Source organism: Borostomias antarcticus, assembly GCF_949987555.1.
Source record: "Borostomias antarcticus genome assembly, chromosome: 1".
NCBI lineage: Eukaryota > Metazoa > Chordata > Actinopteri > Stomiiformes > Stomiidae > Borostomias > Borostomias antarcticus.
In genome coordinates, this window is record NC_140234.1 from 10,136,832 (window position 1) to 10,145,846 (window position 9,015).

At 49.7% G+C, this 9,015-nt stretch overlaps 1 pseudogene across 1 annotated transcript; it reads right to left on the minus strand.

The window, feature by feature from the left end:
* Window positions 1-264: 264 nt before the first annotated feature.
* On the minus strand, window positions 265-1,799 carry LOC311309331 (5-beta-cholestane-3-alpha,7-alpha-diol 12-alpha-hydroxylase-like; annotated as a pseudogene). Its single transcript has one exon. The product of its transcript is annotated as a 5-beta-cholestane-3-alpha,7-alpha-diol 12-alpha-hydroxylase-like (transcript).
* Between the last annotated feature and the right edge of the window lie 7,216 nt (window positions 1,800-9,015).

A 9,015-nucleotide genomic window follows, 5' to 3' on the forward strand; every position in this document is an offset into this window, starting at 1 on the left:
AAAAGTAGAATTTTGTAATTTTTTTGGCATACATCGTTGAATAGGTGAACACTATGACCAATTATGTGAACCAAAATGGGACAGAATGCTTTTTTCACTTCAGTGCGACTTTAATGTATTAGGCTTACATAATTTAAAAAAGTCAACATGTTTCGACCTTGTCAGTCTTCATCAGGACATGTTGTGCGCTCAAACAAATAACCCTTAAATACTCACTCACTACTGTGAGTTTGGTTAGATTAACATCTAAGTGTGCTTTCAAACCTAAAACTTGAGCCTGTACCTAAACTGAATGTCTCTAGTTGGCTGCATGGACCCAAAGCCCCAGCGCTTTATGTCAATATGCGGGATCTCCTCATCTGGATTCTTTAACTCAAAGTCAAAGTATGTGAGCATGAGGAAAACAAGCTGCTTCAGCTCATTGGTGGCGAAGAAACGACCAGGGCACATGCTGATTCCAGCCCCCCACGGCATGTTGTAGTACTTCAGCTTCTTCCCGCCCTTGTAGAAATCATTTTTCTTGCCCCCGTCTCGTGTGAGGAAACGGTCATATTTGAACGTGAGCGGATCGGGGTGGATGTCTGGGTCCACCTGAACGGCGGTGTAGGGGAAGAGAGCCACCCTGTCGCCCCCCCTGAGGTGGTACTCTTGTCCGTCAGCCATCTTGAGGCTCATGTCCTGGAGCACGGCCCTGGTGAGGACGGGGGCGGCGGTCAAACGCAAGGTCTCCTCCACGGCGCTGTCCCTGACAGGCGTCTTCTGCAGCATGTCCCGGGTCAGGTCGATGAGCGGCCCACCACGCCTCACTTCCTGCTCGGCCTCCTTCAGCACGCCCTCCACCTCCGCCCGGACCACCCTCATGGCGTCGGGGTGCTTCATGAGATAGAGGAGCAGCCAGAAGGCTGACGGCCCCGTGTTACCCTGGGACGCCCACAGAAGCAGGAACATGTACCTGTCTTGCATGAACTCCTGCATGCCATGCTCCTCCCTAATCTCCTGCTGATCGCGCACCCAGCCGCTGACGTTGTCTTTGGTGCTGATCTTCTGGACCGACAGCGTGTTCCAGAACAGCCTCTTCAGACGTTCCACCTCCATCTTCTCAGACGGCAGCAGCACCCCGTAGGCCAGCTTAGGGAACAGCTGGTCGTACTTCCGGAACTCAGAGAAGAGCTCCTCAGATTCTACTCTGTCAACTTCCTTGGCTTTCTCCAGGCTCCCCGAGGACTTGGGGGTCTCATTGCCGAAGCTAAGTAGCCCGCCCTGAAGACGATGTTGTAGCTGTAGTTGAAAAGCCCGTCCTCCATCCAGATTTGATGGTCCTCGCCTGCCCCCACACTGTGCAACATCAGATTCTGAAGGTTATTCATCATGGCATGTGTCATGACCACCAGACCATCCCCCATCAGGTGCTTGTTGCTGGATATCTGCAACATCTTGTGCTCATCTTCGATGTTGGATTGGTAACCAAACACTTTCAAAACTAGATACTTCGCAAACTCGTAAAAGTCCAGCTTTGTGCGGGCTTCTTTCACAATAGTCCCAAAGGAAAATGGATCTGTGACGAATGTGAAGTAAAAGCCCCCCAGCAGCACTGTGAAAATATCCCCATGTTTCTTTTTCATTCTCTCCAGGAACTTTGCAGTATCCCTGCGAAACTCCAGGACATGGCCCAGCCAAGGAATGGGTCCCTTATCTAGGGGGGGTTCCCCGGGACGCCTCTGACGGAAGGTCCCCAGGAGATAGAGTCCTCCAAGGAGGAAGGCTAGCAGAGCAAGCAGGAATGGCAGCAGAAAGCCCATCGTCCTCTCCTGTGCTACTCGCAGAGCTAATCTGTTCTCCAGCTCATATTCCTTTGTATTAGTCAAACACTGTGCTCCTCCCCCTTGCACAACAGATACCCGAGTACTCCAGAAACTACGTTCTTTAACAAGTTGTTGTCTTCAAGACCCTGCCATGGCCCTATCTCTAAGCACAGCTGATGCCAACTTTTCTGCACTGAAATCGATACATTTCAGTGCGCAACACCATGAACAATGAAAGACTGACTGATATCGGGGTGCTATGTGCAGTGTTGCCAGCTCCTCTGTAAGGGAAGTAGCTGTTGGTTCTCCCAAAAGTAGCTAGAAGTAGTAACCAATTAATTTGCATAATAAGCCATGCTGAAAGGTGCAAAACGGATAGAATAGGCTGATCAGGCAGTTTACAAACTAACCATTTAGTCCAGGGGCCTAGTCAGATTCAGTACCACCTAAAGTGACCAAATAATATCGGTATTTTGTCTTCCTACATGTGTGTAGTTTATATTTTGGTGTGATACACTGCCTATCTACTGTAGTAGCTTAATGCTGGACCAAATACATTTTCTCAGCACCCCAGTACCCCACTTACAGTACAATAGGCACTAGCACTAAATGTTAAACATTAACTCCATCCATATGTTAAAAACTTACTTTATGGAACACTCAATGTATTTATTTACGAATATCAATGTTTAATCCAGTGGAATCAGGAGAAATGTGAACAGTACAGTAGCCAAAACACACTTACAGAAGCCCTATGAGGAATGTAACAAACTGGACCCACTGGTCCAAGCAGCAGTGGGAGGAGTTAAGGTTAGATATGATAAGTAATGGGCAGTGGCTAGTTGCAAAACTAGAATGGAGAAGTAAGACGCCTCCTTCCCTCCACTAGTCTGGGGGTCCACCTTGGGCAAGTGGTAGTACCCCCTAGCCCCCCTACCTGGGGTTACAGGAAAAAACCCCAATGAAATTACAAACTAATGGAAGAGAGACCCGGCCCGGAGGAAGCCCGGGGCCCTCGTCTGGAGCCAGGCCCAGACGGAGGGCCCGCATGCGAGCGCCTGGTGGCCGGGCTTACCACGGAGCCCGGCCGGGCCCAGCCCGAAAAAGCCACGTGGAAGCACCATCTCCTCCTCCATCGTCCCGTGGACCCACCACCCGCGGGAGAAATTGTCGGGGTCGGGTGCGCTGCCAACTAGGTGGCGGTGAAGGCGGGGGACACCGACGGACCGGACCCGGGCGGCAAAGGCTGGCTCTGGGGACATGGAACGTGACCTCGCTGGGGGGGAAGGAGCCGGAGCTTGTGAGGGAGGTGGAGCGATACCAATTACACCTGGTGGGGCTAACCTCCACGCACAGCACCGGCGCCGGAACCAAACTCCTGGATAGGGGTTGGACCCTGTTCTTCTCCGGAGTTGCTCACGGTATGAGGCGCAAGGCAGGTGTGGCTATACTAGCTAGCCCCCAGCTGAGCGCCTCTGTGCTGGAGTTCACCCCAGTGGACGAGAGGGTCGCCTCCCTGCGCCTTAGGACTGTGGGGGGGGGGACTCTGACTGTGGTTTGTGCTTATGCACCGAACAGCAGTTCAGAGTACTCAGCCTTCCTGCAGACCCTGAGTGGAGTCCTTTTGGGGGCTCCTGCAGGGGACTCCAGTGTCCTACTGGGGGACTTCAATGCACACGTAGGCAATGATGGAGAAACTTGGAGGGGCGTGATTGGGAGGCATGGTCACCACGATCTGAACCCGAGTGGTGTTCTGTTGTTGGACTTCTGTGCTAGTCACGGTTTGTCCATAACAAACACCATGTTCGAACACAAGGATGCCCACAAGTACACCTGGCATCAGAACACCTTAGGCCGAAGGTCGATGATCGATTTTGTTATCGTATCATCTGATCTGAGGCCATGCGTTTTGGACACTCGGGTAAAGAGAGGGGCAGAGCTGTCCACTGATCACCATCTGGTGGTGAGCTGGTTTCGATGGCGGGGGAAACTTCTGGACAGACCTGGAAAACCCAAGCGTGTAGTGAGGGTGAACTGGGAACGTCTGGAGGAAGAGCCTGTCCGGAGAGATTTCAATTGCCACCTCCGGCGGAGCTTCTCAGGCATCCCTGTGGAGGTTGGGGACATCGAACATGAGTGGTCGGTGTTCAAAGCCTCCATTGCTGAAGCTGCGGCTGGGAGCTGTGGCCTGAGGGCCATAGGTACCTCAAGGGGCGGTAACCCTCGGACACCGTGGTGGACAGCGGTGGTGAGGGAAGCCGTCCGACTGAAGAAGGAGGCCTTCCGGGTTATGTTAGCCCGGGAGACCCCAGAAACAGTTGCAGGGTATCGACTGGCCCGGAGGGCTGCGGCTTTGGCCGTGACCAAGGCAAAGCAGCGGGTGTGGGAGGAGTTCGGAGAAACCATGGAGAAGGACTTTCGGTCGGCACCAAAGTGTTTCTGGAAGACCATCAGACACCTCAGGAAGGGAAAGCGGGGGACCATCCAAGCTGTATACAGCAAGGAGGGGACACTGCTGACCTCAACTGAGGAGGTTGTTGAGCGTTGGAAGGAGCACTTTGAGGAACTCCTGAACCCGACTAATCCACCCTCTACGATCGAGGCAGAGCCGGAAGATGATGGGGGGTCGTCAATGTCCTTGGAGGAGGTCACTGAGGTAGTCAAACAACTCCACAGTGGCAGAGCCCCAGGGACTGATGAGATCCGTCCAGAAATGCTGAAGGCGCTGGGTGTAGAGGGGCTGTCTTGGTTGACACGCCTCTGTAACACTGCGTGGAAGTCTGGGTCAGTGCCGAAGGAGTGGCAGACTGGGGTGGTGGTCCCAATATTCAAAAAAGGGGACCAGAGGGTGTGTGCGAATTATAGAGGCATCACATTACTCAGCCTCCCAGGGAAAGTTTACTCCAAGGTGCTGGAAAGGAGGGTCCGGCCGATAGTCGAACCTCAGATCGAAGAGGAACAATGCGGATTTCGTCCTGGTCGTGGAACTACCGACCAGCTCTTCACTCTCGCAAGGATCTTGGAGGGGGCTTGGGAGTTTGCCCAACCTGTCTACATGTGTTTTGTGGACTTGGAGAAGGCTTACGACCGGGTCCCCCGAGAGGTCTTGTGGAGAGTTATGCGGGAGTATGGGGTGAGGGGGTCCCTACTTAGGGCCATCCAATCCCTGTACACCCAGAGCGAGAGCTGTGTCCGGGTCCTCGGCAGTAAGTCGTCTGCCTTTCCGGTGGGTGTTGGCCTCCGCCAGGGCTGCGCTTTGTCACCAATCCTGTTTGTGATTTTCATGGACAGGATATCGAGGCGTAGCCGGGGGGAGGTGGGTTTGCAGTTCGGTGAGCTGGGGATCACGTCACTGCTTTTTGCAGATGATGTGGTCCTGATGGCATCAGCTGCCTGCGACCTCCAGCACTCTCTGGATAGGTTCGCAACTGAGTGTGAAGCGGCTGGGATGAGAATAAGCACTTCTAAATCTGAGGCCATGGTTCTCAGCAGGAAACCGGTGGCCTGTCCGCTCCGAGTAGGAAATGAGTCCTTACCCCAAGTGAAGGAGTTCAAGTATCTGGGGGTCTTGTTCACGAGTGAGGGAACCATGGAGAGGGAGTTTGGCCGGAGAATCGGAGCAGCTGGTGCGGTTCTGCAGTCGCTATACCGCACTGTTGTGACGAAAAGAGAGCTGAGCCAAAAGGCAAAGCTCTCGATCTACCGGTCTATCTTCGTCCCCACCCTCACCTATGGTCATGAAGGATGGGTCATGACCGAAAGAACGAGATCACGGATACAAGCGGCCGAAATGAGTTTTCTCCGGAGGGTGGCTGGGGTCTCCCTGAGAGATTGGGTGAGAAATTCAGTCATCCGGGAGAGAATCGGAGTAGAACTGCTGCTCCTTTGCGTCGAAAGGAGCCAGTTGAGGTGGTTCGGGCATCTAGTGAGGATGCCTCCTGGGCGCCTCCCTAGGGAGGTGTTCCAGGCGTGTCCGGCTGGGAGGAGGCCGCGGGGTAGACCCAGGACCAGGTGGCGGGACTACATCTCCGCACTGGCCTGTGAGCGGCTAAAGATTCCCCAGGCAGAGCTGGTTGATGCTGCTAGGGAAAGGGATGTCTGGGGCTCCCTGCTGGAGCTGCTGCCTCCGCGACCCGACCCTGGATAAGCGGATGAAGATGATGATGATGATGATGATAAGTAATGATCATTAGATAAGATATAATGTAGAGATAAGCAGTTCCTCATACCTAAAATGTCTTCATATCTAAAATATGTCATGAGACATTCCTAAACCCAAAGGAATGAAGCAGAAGTCAATTAAGGTCACAACAGGTGATCATCAGATTAAAAAGGACATGGAGAGGCTGGTGTTTCCATCTTCAGAAGTGTTCGTTTGAAAGTGAACCCACAGATAGACACAGTATCTCCAACATAATAAAGACAACAGGTGAATAGAGTTAAAATGATTAATCAGTCCTAGGTCTGTGTTTCAGAAGAACATCTTCACTCTTCATAGTGTTTATAATCTGATAATCTGCATCCTCTGCTTGCAGTTTGAGGTCTCCTAGCTGAGCTCTGTGCAACACCACCACTATGTGGTTGACTGCTATCATTGCATGTTGATGAAGGTCTTCGGGTGGCCAGTTAAATAGTGTTACAGAAACATGACAATAACTAGAATAGCGCTCAGAGAGCACAGACCTCTGCCTGTGATGCATTTCGTCAGCATGTACAGTTGTTGAATGTGTGCTTTTTTAGTTGAGCAGTTCTATATGGCCAACTTGAAAATGCATGTTGCAGATGAAATATTGATCACCTTGATGAAGCTGAATCTGTTGTAGTGTGAGACCAAGCTGAGAAGGGGGGTGTTCTGGGTTTAAAATGACCCGCCATAGGAATTGAATGGGTAAAATGACCCGCTATAGGAACTGAATGGGTAAGACAATATTATGTTCATCCAGCAGATGGAAAACATCCCCATACACACCCAAAGCCACAACTCACCTGGGTTACCCGGGTTCTAGGTCTAAAATGAGCCCCCATTTTATAGTGTTCAAGGCCAAAATTGACTGATCTGTTTTAACTGCTCTTATATGAACACAAAACCCATAAATCCCCAAATGAATGTGAACCACCTGAAGCATTCAGGTCAATACCATTCTCTTAGTGTACACCACATGCTCCCCCACACGTCCATAGTGTGAAACCACTTGGATACTGAAAGTGTAGAGCCATTAACCAGTCAATACAAAGTTATTCTAAGTGATCATCTTTATCCTATTAATGAAACATATCCAGATGAAAATGATTTATTTCAAAACAGCAATACACCCATCCACAAAACACAAAATCAGTGAATGTTTTGATTTGTATGAACATGATGTCAATATGTTGTAGCCTTCCAATTAATCCACTTAAAACCTAGCTAGTGTTGTGTTTGGCTGCTAACACTTAATAATGGAACCGGACAACAGTGTCCATACGGCTATACTTTTATTCACAGCTCCCATTACAGGCGGCCATCACTCTCGCTGGCTCCCGCATCACTGCCTCGATCAACCTTGACGTCCGTGACGTCATCACGTATGACACATCTCTCCTGTCAAGAACTATGTTTACAGTGTCTGGAAACATAAACAATTTCTCTTAAACGCCAAACAGTGTTTCAGCTTTAACCCTCAATTAACAGTTTCAGAGCCTGTAACAATTACAACTGTAGAGAATAAAATAATAACATAACATGACAAACAAAAACAAACTCTTGTTACTGTCCCATCACCTCATATCACCAAGCTCCCATCACCTCATTACTGCCCCATCACATTTCCTCAATGAGTCTCTTTGGCGCTTTGGTCTGTCTACCCAACCTCCTCTCTATGTCTATGTGTTCACCACACTCACGTATGGGCGTGTCACACACCGGTGACCCTGCACTAGCGCCCTCTGCATTTGTGTCTTCAGTACTGTCTTCATTTTTAGGTACCTTGAGTAAGTGTCTGCGATTTCGCCTGTATGTTACCCCCTCGCGCGTGTGATTAGGTAGTCCACTGCTATGGACGGTTCTACGTCTCAGACTGTCCTCTCCAGGGTTCTACTGTTCTCTACAGGGCTGTAGACTGTTCTCCAGGGTTCTACTGTTCTCTACAGGGCTGTAGACTGTTCTCCAGGGTTGTAGACCGTCCTCTCCAGGGTTCTAGACTCTTAAGCTATTTGATTAATGTCAGATTTTCTGTTGCAATATGTGAGATTCACCCCTTTTCTCATCACCAAATGCCAATTGAATTAAAAATATATTTCTGTATATGCACTGTGATGCATCCTATATAGTTTCTGGTTGATTGGGGACAGTGTTGTGTGGACATCAGACCAGAAAACATGCATAAACCTTTTTCTTTTACATAGGCGAAAATTGGAAATTGGTATATTTGTCACATACCTTCCATCTGCATTTTTCATTACTTTCCACCACTGGGATTTTGGGGGACTAACTGATATGTTATAAAGAACATATGTATGACACTAAAACAGTTGAAATAATTTCTGTTGCAATTTGTTCAAGGTTATGTCATAAAATGCCTGGACTACAGGGGCAGGGGAGCATCACTACTGATCCATAGCCAGGACTGGGATGTCCTCAGTGGAGGTCCCAAGTCAGTCTTCCAGTCATTCAGCCAGCCTGTCAGTAGATGTGCTCTACTTGTATTGATTTGTTCATACACTAGTATTCCAGCACAGGTTATGTTCTTGAATGCTTCTGGTGACTAGCAGTTCTCTTAGCAACCTAATTTAATCCCTATCACCATTTTCAGATCAACATAGGGGAAACATATGGCTGAGAGATGTGTGGAGGAAAATCAACAGCACCACACACACACTTGCATAACCAACCAAGCAAGTTCTACCTTTCTATACCACAAATATAAGTTTGAGAACCTAGGATACATACAGCCCGCCTAAGGGGGTTCTAATGTACTGACCTCCCGGCACAGGCCTGACCCTGCTGGCAAGCTGCCTTGGTCCTAGCCAAGGAACAAGCGTTTCAGCTTCCGCTCACCTGTATGCAGCTTATACCATGCTGACTGGCCTGGACTAGTCACCACATCCACAGTCTAGCCAAGTTAGAGATACCCTTGTGGATTTGACAAAACAAGTGTCATACAATTAAGGTTATCATTTGTGCAGCATGTGTGCTGTAAGTGTAAAGACAAGATACAGATAATTTTCTCCAGGT